General features: G+C 43.5%; 1 protein-coding gene across 4 annotated transcripts in view; it reads left to right on the forward strand.

Moving 5' to 3' along the window:
- Positions 1-6,804: 6,804 nt before the first annotated feature.
- Positions 6,805-13,897, forward strand: part of KLHL13 (kelch like family member 13) — a 78,057-nt gene continuing 70,964 nt past the window's right edge. The window contains exon 1 of one of the 4 annotated variants that reach the window (XM_064669968.1): positions 6,805-6,891. The gene's annotated coding sequence lies outside the window, so the exon portion shown is untranslated. The remainder of the gene's footprint in view (positions 6,892-13,897) is intronic. The other 3 variants (XM_064669970.1, XM_064669964.1, XM_064669972.1) reach the window with 3 other exon arrangements.

Here is a 13,897-nt window from a genome sequence, read left to right on the forward strand (position 1 = left end):
AGCTGATGAATGGAGTCATTCCACATCACTGACAGTTACTAAATTTGCTCTACTTGGAACGATTGAACTGCTCTTGCTCAGAGATGGATTTGTTCATGTATTTCCTGACAGTGACCAATGATTTATTTTATATTCGTTGTGATCTTTAATTGGGAGTGAACTTAAAGACTGATTGCCTTAAGAACTATTGATTGCTGCAGAAAGCCCATTTAGCAGCTTACATTCTGGAGAATGAGAACACACAGTTGCTTGCACTTTTGTGATGTTTGCGGATGTCAGAGGCAGCTTTTTGGCCAGGACATGGCTAAGTTGTGTCATACCCAGCTTTGGTCACATCTTACAACTTTCACATGAGCAGTGCTCCAGAGATCAGCATGAGTCTTTGCAAAATGCAGGTAAAATCTGGCCTTTTTTTTTTTTTTTTTCTTTTTTGTGATAGGAAAAATAATAAATGACACAAGTTTATATCTTGTTTTGATACTATAGTGAAAAATGTTAACTTATTAAGACATACAGAGGTTGTTCAAGCTCTGCATTTTCTATCCTTACTGCTAATTTTAAGGAAACAAAGATGCATTGCTTTCTTCTCTAGGGAAAGAAATTCCCAAGTATCAAGCCAGATGCAGTGAGCAAATGAGGAGTGCAGTGCTGTACTGCCAGGTTATTTTGCCTCATCAGAAGCCACTGGTCTCCCTATTGCTCCAGGGGGAATTATATAGATAAGGTCTCCATCTGGCACTGGCCACTTTTCCTGCATCCTGGTTGAACTGTGTTGGCTGAAACAGTTTCCTCCACTGGCACTTGATCCTTGTTCATCCCCACCTGTGGGAACGGGAAGGAAGATGAAAGTGATCTTCTTTATCCTGATGCATTCCTGGCAGCGCTGAACTCCTCGTTTCCTCTTTGTGATAAGAGAGACCTGTATCACCAGTTTTAGGAGCTAAAAGTAAGGTGATTTTACTCAAGTTGAGAACTATTATTAGTTTTTTAAAATTCCTGTCATGTTCTGAAAGCTGCCCTAGGGACATATGAGAGGAGTTTGTACCATTTGCCAGTGGGGAACAAAAGCATAAGCGTGCAATGACAAATTGTTTAGCCTGGAGACAGTGGTGGAAGTGTTCTGTGGTGACTGGTAATTCTGTGCAAAATGTGTCTTTCCAGTTATTGCCCAAGCTTGAAGAGCAGTGAGAACTTGCAGAAGACATTGATTAACCCAGCATTTCTGTTGGCTGTTGGAACTTGTATATGGTAAAGGAGAACATAATTATTTCATGATTCATAAAGCATCCCCATGCTGGCACATCAAAGCTCAATGCTGGTACATTCTGCTGTACAGACATTAAAAAAAAAAAAAAAGGAAAGAGATTGATAGGAATGATATTAAAAACCTTATTGTGGTGCATTTTGGAAGTGTGTAGAGTTGAAACCAAGTATAGTATTTTGCTTTTTTCCTCTGACATTTGATGGAAGCATTTCCTGACTTGCACTACTTCACTTATTGACCAACAGTGAAAAAGAATTATATCTGGCTATTTTTGCCCAAGATTGTAAAAGTTAGAAAAAAGCCAAACTTTAGGAAACACACAATGAAGATACAAATCTGGCATTAAAAAACAAATAACTGAGACTTTGTACTTTCTGAAAATCTATGACTCAGATTCCCACCCCTCTCTGGACTGTCTCAAAATGTGTATAAGAAATCAAGAAAAAGCGAAGTAGAGAAATTGTACAACTAAAATACTAAGTTGACCCACTCCTTTTTATAAATATAAATCTGAAAGAGAGCTAGCAAGGAAAGACTTGCAGAAAAATTTCTGTATTACTTAAAAATGAGAGCTGTTGTGGGAGAATATCTGAATTACCAAAGAAATGGCTTGAGAACCTGCATCGAGTTCTCAGGTACAACCTGCCACCTTCCCCAGCTCCCAAATGGCTTTCTACTGCAACTGAGGAAAAGCAATAAAGTGATACTTTATTGTTACATTTTATAGCATGAAGAAATCTACTTTTAAAATAGCTATTCCTCCAAATCTAAAATTCTGCTCCACTGATGTTAGCTGGAGGAAAAACACGATAAAATCCAAAATTACTTCAGAGGAAATGACAATTTCCACTGCTATTTATTTTCTTTGAGTGAGATCCTTTGAGGTGAGGGAAGACTTGAGGCTGGGACTGGCAGATTGCAGCTGGTAAAGGTTGTTATTTTTCACTGCTTATGTTCCCAAGGAAGGCTTCCAAAACAATTTAGTCAACTGAAGATGAAGGAGTCCTTGTTGCAAATATAAATGTCGCAGTCATACTTTGCAAGACAAAGTGGGTAAAACATTTTGTGTGTCCACCATGAGAACTTATACCCTGAGTGATGGACCTCTGGATCCTCACTGAATCCACTGGACCTCTGGATCACTGTCTGATCCTCACTTCACTTGTTTATGCAAAGCTGGCATGATACAGAATCTAAGATCTGCTGGTATGTCTTGAAAAGAATAACTCAATCAGCAATCTTATAATGTATGAGGTTTAAAAATAGCATTAAAATGTCAGTGCTGCTTTTATATCAGTCCTTCATGGTCTCAAACTATAGAGGTTATTGTTGCACTGGACAATGTAAGGATGTATTTAGGTCAGATACTGTCTTTGTAGTTGTTAGGTTAAATTTTAGAACCACTCCAAATCCTTGAGGCATTTAAATCTCTACTTGCTCTGGATGGCCTCCTTTCTGCCTGAATGCTAGTTATGGACTGTACTCCCTGCAGTCATCTTCTCTGATTTCCCCATCTTTCCTTCCACTCCTTTCACATTTCATTTGTCTTCCCGAACTCCTAAGATTTGGATCAGTTGTAGCCTAAATGTTTTCTGCCTTTTCCCCCTCGATGAATTTTAATGCTCAGTGGCCAAAATAATTCCCCCTTCCTACATATTTTAATATTTTAACTATGTCTCTCCAGTGAGATGCTCCATTTACATTGGAAATGTTTCTCTGAGAGTAGCAATGATGTTTATGCTAATTTCTTCCCTGTTCTGCTCTGGATTTACCTAGTAGAGGAGGGCAGGCTGTCCAAACTGTCTGTGATTCCTTGCTGCCCCAGTAATAGCCATTTCTGTGGCGGGTGACTGTATGGAGGGCAAAAAGAGACAAAGCATTGAGGGCAAAAAGTGATGAGACATTCGAAGTGGCATCAAGAAAAATTAATCTTTAGGTTGGTGTTTTACCCTCAGTTTTACATTTGTGAAAATGGCTGTGGAAGGTGAAAAAAGGTTGAAAAACAGGACTTGCATATGCAAGGTTTATCTGTGTTATAATTGTAATTTAAAATGCTTTTGTGTGCCAGCGCATAACAGGAAGTTATTTCCTCTTCCAAGCACTGGAAACAACTCTGATATCTGGTACTTTTGTAATGCAAAGGCACTGACTCTGCAAAGATAGACATTTCAAATATATTTTCCGCAAAGCTTTAATATATATTTTGGTGTAATTTGCTTTTGAGGGCTGGCTGCAGCTGTCTAGGCAGGCATGGCCGTGGCTCTGTGAGCTTCAGCTGGCTCTGAACAGACCAGCACTGTGGTGAGGAAGGTAATATCCATTTATCTGCCCTAAAGCATGGGGCTGGAAGCTGGAATTTCCATTTTTCATGCTGGGCACCAAAGGTATCTTGGTGTTTGCATCTCTGGACAGGGAGAGAGGCTGCCAGATTGTCTTTCCTTTCAGGATATATCTTGGAAATGGGAAGGCTTTCCTTGCTGATGTTCCTGGAAAGTGGCTGGTGGCTCCTGCGTGCTTTTGGAAGTGGAGATGGAGTAGGGCAACATGGTAGAGCACTGTTCTACCCTCTAGGGATTTTTATTTTGGTAACCTTCTTGGGGGAATTTCCAATTCACACCATGGGAAAACAGCAAGAATAGGGTGCAGGTATGCTCCACTCTGAAAAAGATTTTTTATGAGGCTTCATCAGCCTCGGCAAACATGACTTATTGCTGCTCAAATCCCTTTATCCCTCTCAGAGGCTGGAGTAGTACTCACAAGCCACTCCAGATGGTCAGCTGCCAAGCAGCTTCCATCTGCACGTCCTGGCCTTTGGAATGGGATGCCAGCCTGCAGGAACAGCCACCAACTCAGGAACTGCCTGTACTCAGCAGATGTCACTTTCTACTCCAGCTCTGTAGGATTTGTTGTGCATTAGCGAGGACCAGAGTAGTCAGTGAACTTTGGAAATACACCGTGTGTGGCTGGTATCAAGCTGTCTTGAGGGGGAAAGTTGGCTTTAAAAATATTTAAATGAATGATTTTTTACCTCAAAACATTTTCAGTATTTACTGCTTGACAAATATGCACCTCGCCTCTCATTTTAGAATGATTTTAATTCTGTGAGGCTGTTATTGTGGCATGAATATGCAGATCTATCCTACACAGAACATTTTCAGTATAGAAAAAGTATAAATCCTGAAAGTAACTTTTCTAAACTGCAGAATGCAGAAAGTAAGAGGAAGTAAAAAGTGTTGATGCAGCAGGTGAGCTCACTGCACTTCACAGCTGGAAGCACACAGATGCATCCCCGCCTGCAGCATTGCACTTGGAGAAGGGGTCATGGATGCTACAGTTCACTTTGGCAGGCGATGCTGGTTGAAGCAGCTGCAGAAATGCTGCCTTAAATACACCGGTGTGGGTACTCACTACATGTGCACTGCAGCTCTCACATGCTCAACTTAAGTTCACCAGTAACTATCTGCAGAACTACAAATAGTGACTCAACATTGTCACAAGCAATTAAAACTTAATGGAGCTTAGTTCCTCCTCTACCCAAGTTCTGTGTTCTGCTTTGTAACAGATTCTGTTACAATTTATGAGAAATGTTCAGAGCGAATTGTTTTGAGCTCAGATGGTGGTGGGCACGTGTTTTCTTTTGAGATAAAACCAAGCTGTAAAATTTCTGAATAGGAGATACAGTTGCTTAATGGATATTGTTCTCTCTTTCTAATCTGTAATATCAATGCAAAATGATTATGAAGTGGATATAAACCTGCTCTGTCTGAACTGGTAACTGTTCATTCTTTATACTGCTCTTAGATGCTGAAATATTGCCACACCAAATTATGTTCAGGATAATTATCAAATGTCAGATTTGTCAGGGTAAATACTTAGAACGCTGTTTTGAAAGGAACTATTCTGTAAGTATACTTTAAAAGGAAATGTTTGTGAATATGTCTTCTCAGTGGAGGTGTGTTTTGTAAAGCCCCAAAGTTTTGTAAAGATAAGCCGAGACTGGCATTGGCTTATGCAAGAGGTCATTTTCAAGGACAGAAGTAGGAAAAATATACACAAAAAAATGCTTTCTTCTGCAAACGAGATACTGATTTTCTTGTCAGCTTGAGTGTAGAGATGAGTTGGTTCCCTGAACCTGAATTTGCTTCAGTTGCTGCTAATGATGTGAAGAGAATAGAATTGAACCTGAAACTGCCCATAGCAAAATCTGTTAGAGAGTTACTCAACCAGGATATCTTCCACTCTGAGATAGATGCTGCACTGACTTTGATAAGCCAATGTAAAAAAATATCCAGATAAAAAAGAGCTTTAAAAGCAAGCAACTCTCTAATGGTGTGGTGTGGTCTCAGAAGTTGTTCAACCTTTCCTTTAGGGTTCAAGGTGACATTGTTCAAGCCAAGGACACTTATCAGCTGAAGTTACAGAGCTGTGATGATGAGCTGGTTGCAGTCTTGTCTGGAAGGCTACCTATGGCTTCATAATTAGTTTTGCATCAAGTTCTGCCCTCAATTGCATTGCTGGAATTCCTACAACTTCATTAGGGTTGACTGGGTTTAACTAAGGCATTATTTGCCCTAAGATTACCTGCAGCCAAAAATTTGCTGAATGTTGGGGGTTCAGTAATTAAAGGTGTGTTTACAGGAAACAATACAGGCAGAATGGCAGAAGAACAGCAGTTCCCAAATCAAAGCTGTCGCCACATGAAAGACAGAACTGTGAGGAAACTTGAGGGTTACCATCCAGCAGCATTATGGGAGCAGGTGAGGCAATTCTGAGCTTTCCAGCAGCAAACACTATGGTCAGGAGAGTAGCTTGGGGTTGGCCTTTTGCTCAGCAATATTGCTGATCCCAAATGGAGTCTCCGGAGAACACAAGGAGATGTTTTTGTACATCTATGTTTTTGTACATCTATGCCTATCACTTGCACTCTCTAAGTCACCAAGGACTTAGCAAGCAGCTTTCCAGCGTCTGAAGGGGGACTACAAGAAAGCTGGAGAGGGGCTCTTCATCAGGAACTGTAGTGATAGGACAAGGGGGAATGGCTTCAAACATAGAGTAGGTTTAGGTTGGATGTTAAGAAAAAATTCTTTATTGTGAGGGTGGGGAGGCCCTGGCACAGGTTGCCCAGAGACGCTGTGGCTGCCACGTCCCTGTAAATGTCCAAGGCCAGGCTGGACCGGGCTTTGAGCAACCTGGGATAGTGGGAGGTGGAAGGTGTCCCTGCCCATGGCAGGGGATTGGAACGAGATGATCTTTATGGTCCCTTCCAACCCAAACCATTCTGTGATTCTATGACTCAGTGACTGTTGCTGCCTCTCGCTGTGCTCCCTGCTCCCGCAGCAGCCCTCCCGGAGCCACACTCCGCCGACACAACCCCCGTCCCGCTGCCCCCCGGCCCCTCCAACCTTCCCTCACGGAGGCCCCGCCCCCTCCCCCGCGGCCCCGCCCCCTCGCCCCCGCGGCCCCGCCCCCGCCGCGCGCGCACGCGCAGTGCGCGGGCCCCGCCGCGCCGGTGACGCGGGGCCGGGCGGGGCGGGCGCGGGGAGCGGGGCCGCGCGCGGCACTTCGGGGACGCTCCGGAGCGGGGCCCGCGCCGGGGCCGGGCCGGGGCCGCGCGGCCGCTCCCGCAGGTGAGGGCGGTCAGCGGGGACACCCCCCCGGGCTCTGCCCCGCTCGGGGTCCCGGGGGGGCTGCGTCCTGCGGGGCCTCTGTGCGGCCGCGGGCGGAGCGGGGCCGCGCTCGGTGAGCGGTGCGGGGTGGGTGCGTGTCGCCGCGGGGGCTGCCCCGGGCGTGGAGGGGCAGCGCGGCGGGCGGCGGGGGCTCCCTGCGTGCGGGACGGGAGCGGCGTGTCCCGGCTGCGCTTTGGGGGGGTGACCGCTGTGCCAGGGGTGTTGCGGTGGGGCAGACCCGGCGTGTTGGGAGGGAAGGAGGGGGTGCCCCCATTGCGGTCGGGGTGCCCTGCGAGGGGCTGCGCTGGCGCGGGAGGAGAGCGGGAGTGCCCGTGCCCCGGGGTGGTTGGGGAGGGGGAGGCTGTCGGGGCAGGGACTGGGGTCCGGCAGGACGGGGCTCCGGGATGGCCGGGAGCAGAGCGGGGGTGCCCCGGCGGTGTGTGCGGACCGCGCTGCTCCGCTTGTGCCGCTCGGGAAAAGTGTCTTGAACTCCCCTTTTCCAGGCTTTGTTGTGCAGCCATTGTAATCGCTTTCTTCCTTCCCCCGGCCCGTTCTGCTCGTCAGGGTTTATTGTTCCCTCGGTCTTTAAATAGGCTGAATGAGGTCTGGGTGCGGGAAGGAGTTTTGGGGGTTAGTTTTGAGATGCGACCATTAGAAATGGGGATGTAGCTGTAGGTTGTAATGAACTTGCTGGATCCCTCTTCTCCCTGTTCGCGTAAAATTTAGGCCAAGCTCTGTTTTTAGTAAGTACTGTTCAGGACTTTTCGCCTCCGTAAGAAAAGTGCGATGTTAACTTGAGAACCCTCGGAGTCTTGGCTCGGGTGCTTTGTATAATTCAGGAGCTGCAAGGTGCACATCTTTTTCAGTTTTGTACGGCAAAGGGCTCTTCAGCCTGAGTGTTAAGGAAACTGATGCTGACTTGGACCTTCTGTGAAGTCTGCATCAGAAATATCTCCCTTACCCATTTAAATATGCCTCATACATTTGAATAGAATGCCATGGAGGAGTCTTCCTTATTCTTTCCCCAGTGAGCTACACACAGAGATAATGCTAATGAATAACCTTCAGGGCACTCTTCCCACTTCTCTGATTTCATGGTAAAGCCTGTTCTGCAGTCCTGTTTAATAGTGGAATATACTGCAGAGTGTTGATAGTAAAAAAAAGTTTGGGTAGTAACTAGGATTAAGTGCTATCCTGAATGCACTTCTTGTGATCTCTTTGATTCTGTGATTTTCAAAATTGTGCTTCTAAACATTTTCTTTCACTTCTGAAGTTCAAAAAATTGTAGTGAGCTGCCAGCACAAATTAGCATGCTGCTCTGCTTCAAAGAAGCAAGACTGCTTCTAGTGAGCCTTGGCTTGACACTAGGTGTCAAAAATGAATTAAAGTGACTTTGCCCCAGCCAGCATTTTTTTTTTATTATTACTTTAAAGAATTTTGTCTGCTCTTCTCTAAAAGATTCACTAAACTGAAAGTCATCTGAGGCCGTAGTTCAACTGTACCTAATCTGTAGCAGTAACAGTGGCTTGGAGACTTCTGCAATTTGTGGTATCATTGGCACAACTTCTGGTGATGCATGAAGCAGATCAGCAGATGTACCCAGCCAGAAAAAAAAGGTCATGCCCAGATTCCCTGATCTAGTTTGCACTGGAGTCCCACGAATTAGAGCAGAGCTTGTCTGTGGAGTGGCGAAGAGCACTGGGATCATCTCAAAGAGCCTGTGAGGAGCAGGGTGAGGCCAAGAAAGGGAGTACGTTCAGCTGGTATCACTACCCAGGCAGTGTGTGAGGCTCAGGGGGGAAGTGAGATGTAGCTGCTCCAGGAGGGGTTCCTGTGCTGGCATGTGAACTGTCCAGAAGCGGGGTGGGATTGAGCAAAAAAGTAAAGCCTTGCCTTTTCTCCCTGAATTCAAGGCCTGGTTGGATGGGGCATTGAGCAGCCTGGTTTGCTTGGAGGTGTCCCTGCTCATGGCAGGGGAATTGGAACTAGGTGATCTTTAAGGTCCCTTCCAACCCAAATCCTTCTGTGGTTCTATGAATTCTAGTAACAAGTGTGGGTTTTTTCTTTCGTCTTCCAACAGGCTGAGAAAAATTTTGGAGTTCTTAAAAAAAAAATAAATCAAAAAGCTATCTCATATTGAGTGTATCTCAGTATAATATGATACTTGTAATGTTTCTATGACAGTGGTCATCAAGCCCAGGATGTCTGGATCTAAAAGCGTAACCTCTCTTGCCTGTAATGAGAGATAAATGATCTTACCTCCAGGGCTATATGTTCTTGGTGTGGTCCAGCTGTTGGAAAGGGATAATTAGTCCAGACTACAAAGAAATGTGTTGGTAGAGACTCCAAAGGAATCCACAATGTGTTCTGCTAGGAGTGTTTCTGCTAGCACTACTCTTTCACCTCCACAAATACCACAAGCAAAACTGTCAAAAATGCTTGGCTTTTTCATGGTTGTTATGTTGCTGAAGTAACTGTGATGCTTAGTATATGTTTTGGGTTTGTTTTTTTTTTTCTTTACTCTTTTAGATGATGTGTCTGTGCTGGCAAAACTTTCTGTGAAACTGCACTATGGCAGAAATTGAACAATTACAAAGCGTTTGTTTTAAAAGAAACAGCCTCAGAACATATTTGGTGTTTGGCTGTTTCACTGTATCAATAGTGCAAAACTCTTCTAATTACTCTTAAGGGCTTATCAAAGTTGATTTTGGCAGCCTGGGGCTGGGTTCACAGGGATAGATGCCTTTATCACAGATCTGGTGTAGTGTGTATGGGTGTCAGTGTGAGTGGGAGGTAAAAGCTTAAATAGATGGGGCAACATATGTTCTGCTTGCCTTTCAAGGTTCTCTCAGTTTTAATTCTCACAGATGTATTGCATTGTCAGAATACTGACAATTTTTTGTTTTCTTTTTAACTATTTGTGACGGAACAGGTTTATTAAAATTGGGATATTAGAGCTTTATGGGTAAATTAAAAACACTACTGTGGAAGAAACTTTCCTCAGTGTATTTCCTATCCCTAAGCAAAGTGTCTTTGAAAAACTATGAAGTAATTAAACAATATTAGATTGTAGTCTCTGGAAACAAAGGCATGCTTTCAGTGGGTATTCAGAGACATTGATAAATTTTCCAGTTTCATCTGAATTATTTTCATAAAGCTTTATCTCTGAGGGCTTTGCACAGTAGTAGATGTTTTGTGGGAAAAGCGTGCCTATGCCATGTAGTGTGGACAGCCTGTATCCTGTTCTGACGAGGGAACCAGGCCGTAAGTGTGTTGGGATGGGAGATACAGGGAATTGGAATGTGTGACTTGGTACTGGTGACAAGACTGTTTCAGAAGTTTATTTCCTGAAGATATCTTTTGGATTATGGGGTAGGAAGGGATCTGTTCGAACCTAAGAGGAGCTTGCAAATTTAAGCCTGACTTCTTTAATTGGCCTGTGTGTTTCAGAAGACTAACAGTCAGAAAATTTTAGTAATTTTCAATGTTCAGTATCCTGTAATGAATTTGATGTCTTTGATGCCTGTTTTGAGAAGCTATGTTAAAGTGAGTTGGCTGTACTACTTTTTGAAGAATGGACCAGCTACTGATTTGTGTTATCAATGTTTTTGTTTTAAACTTGCTGTAGGAAATATGTAATTTTGTTTCCTTTTGTGGAAACGGTGCTTTGTTAATACTAATGACAATGGTCATATGATTCCTTGGGGCTTTTGTTTTAACTTCTTTGTGATTGATGCAGCTGCTTGGTGGTGTGTTCTGTAGTTGTGAAATGTGAGATTTGTTTGGCAAGGCCAACACACTCTCCATTTTTGAAGCTATTCTGCTTGGTTTCTTTACCGTGAAATATTTTAAAATGTGAGAAAGCTTATGTACAGGTGAAAGTAGAAATGAAAATAGATTGTGAACGGAAGTTCTGCTTTCAAAGAAGTTCTCAGAGCCTTTGCCCCGACTTCTAGTTGCTTAAATTTTGGGGAAAACTTAAAACCTTCCCCATTTCCATATTCAGGAGCATCAGTCTTAGCAGGTGCCCCGTGCCTGCTTGGACTGTCAGGTTGTGCGTTTTGCTCTCCCTTTTTAAGGGCCCCTGCTCTGGAGAGTGCCTGGACAGTGATGCACATGGAAGGCTATCAAAGGGCAAAACTGCTGATGTTCTTTTGTGCAGGTGTGGATGGGACCAGAAGCAGAACTGGTTGTCAGTAGGCAAAGCAGCAGGACCATTTACCTGTAATGTCAGGCACCTTGCTTTGGCTCCTGCCTGCTGGTGTACCTACTTGTTTGTCTTGCCTCTTGGAAGTCTCTTTATTTGCCTGAAGGTGGGAGGTGTAAGCTGCTTTAGGACAGAGGTCCTGTCTAAGCTGTTCCACCAGGCAAGAAGAAAAACAGTCGGCACAAAGCTTATGGGAATGTGTTTCATGGGTCTCCTGGTTAAAACCAGGGGTGGGGTGACTTGAGTGCCTGTCTTTGCTCGGAGGACTTAAAAGTGCATGTTTTAACAAATAATGCAGTGCTCAGCCTCTCATCATATTAGTCCTGTTATGAATGTAAATTTCCATCTTTGCAGGGAAGCAAGGGAAAAACTTAATTCCTTTATTCTTGGTGAGGAAAATAAACTGATTTTATCAGTCTGTTACTCAGAAATCACAGACCAGGACTTAGCATCATGGCAAATGAAAACCATGTTCTGTGGTAAATGAGCTTGATTAACACCTCTATCTGGTCAAGTGCAAACTGTTGTTATGAGAAAAGTGAGGTGCCATGTAATGAAAAAATTTGGCAGAATTTTTGAGGTGTGTGAGTAATAATGACTAACTATTAGAATCGTATAGGTCGGGGAAAGCAAGGATAAACATGTGCATTTCAACCCAGTTCCTTTTTCCTGATTGCTCTTTGGGATCTCCATGTGAGTGGTCTGTTCTAGTTTAAGTTGAATGTGTGCCACATGCATTTAATTTAGCATTGTGAGAACTTTGATTCTTTGGAATAACTGACCTTATCTGATAATGCTAATGTGAAATATCCAGCAGTATGCTAAGATGATGATCTGAAATATCCAGCAGGTTTTTACTGTACTGGCACAAACCCCATCTCTTGAAAGTTGAAGCTCCATTTCCATCATACGTGATTGTAGTATGTTTTCTACATATTTAAATAATTCTGTAAGAAATAAATGTGAAATGTTTCTTTTACATTTTTACCTTCTTCATAAACTTGTTATGGATTGAAAATTAACTAGAAGATTCACACTTGGAGGGCAGAGTCTGATGCTGGAGGCTTTGGAGGCAGTTTGGTGCTGCAGGTACCTCATCAGAGGCACCTCTGGGTGGTCCTGCCTTGTCCCCCGATCTGCTGCAGCTCTGTTGGCAGAGCTAATGCTTGTGTGATTGCAGGGTGATTTCTTTCATGCCACTTATCTCATGGGAAACTTACCCACTCAGTGCTGTAGTTATCAGTTTGCTAACTCACCCTGTGGCTACACCTTGCTCTCACAGGTAGAAGCAGGAACGAAGGGAAAGCAGCACAGCTTTTCCCAGCACGTGCTGGGGGTGAAGCATCTTTCACCTCAGCAAGGGCAGTCAGTGCTCCCACTTCAAACTAATCATGTTTCCAGATGCCTTTAAAGAGCCATTCCTGGGATTGCTGTTTTCTAGCTAGTTTTCCATCTGTGAAGGAGCTGAATTATCATAATGCATAAATTTATGTTTTCAGGTAAATGTTTACAATGAAGTGTGCATTCTGCACTACATCAAGGTAGGGGGAAAACTTTTGTCTCTACTCTGGAGAATTCAAACACGGTCCTGCGTCCTGCTCATGGGTGTTATCTGGCTCTTGAAGGGAGAGGGAGAAATGGGGTTGCTCTTCTGCCTTGTCAACTTCTGACTTGTCAGTGCCTGAGTCTCAAGCAGCCTCAGTGTTATGAAACACACGTGGTTCTGGGCAAATTTATGGCTGCCCACAGATTTTGAATAGAACAGAGGAAGTGAGTAGCACATCCGTTATTTAAAGAAAGCCATGAGTGGCACTAGAATCCTACAGACGCTGGAATGTATTCTGTGTGTGTATATATATATATATTTTTTTTTTTAGAAGCTGATTCTCTACCACAGTGCCAGAGTTGTAGGAAACTTGTGTTAATAGTTTATCCCTACCACTCCTGTCCCTGATCATAAACTCAGTGTTAGTAACTTTTTAAGTAGTAGCAACTGCAAGTTACAAAATACATGTGAGGTTGTATTGCTGACACTTATTAACAACTATATTTCATCGCCTGTTTACGTTGGAAGCTTTTAACAGGAGCAGAGTGTTACCAGTTTTGTTTTCTTTACTGTTGAATTTATAATATAGCAATGCTTTTACAGCTAGAAACTTAATCTGGGCTGTTGTGTTTGCTGTTCTAAGCTTGTTTTTATACAGTGGAATTAAAGTTCTTCCGTCAGGGTGTATGTCCTGTGAGACATATAAATGAAAGAGTTTGCAAGCTTATACATTCGAACTGGAAATTAGGACAAAAGAATTGAAGGACAAATCTAGATAATTCAGCAATGTTGGATTTACTAAATTGCTTGAGCTGCCTTACACCTCTCCCTTGGGGCTGTGCAAATCCGACCTGGGTCTTGTGGTCGCTCACATTTGTCACGGGGGCGGAAGAGCAAACATTCACTGCCACTGTTCTTCATGAGGCTTGGACAGTACCAAACACTGATATCTTTAGTGGCAAAAGGACCGGTGGGGGGAGTTTTGTGATCCGTATTTTAACCCTGAGTCTGAAAATCTTGTCCTTAATGTCCAGATGGGGAGTTTTTTTATTTAAAGGATAAGAGAAATGAGATGACCGTGTTATCACCTGTCTTGGAGTTGGTGGAACTGCCATTAACTCAATCATTTATCTCAATGATGTTGGTGGTATCACTTGATACAAGAGAGCCTGGCCAGTATCTTTGCTAATCTTTTTTTAGGAATGGTTTAGTAA

The sequence above is a fragment of the Pseudopipra pipra genome, chromosome 13 (assembly GCF_036250125.1).
Source record: "Pseudopipra pipra isolate bDixPip1 chromosome 13, bDixPip1.hap1, whole genome shotgun sequence".
Lineage (NCBI taxonomy): Eukaryota > Metazoa > Chordata > Aves > Passeriformes > Pipridae > Pseudopipra > Pseudopipra pipra.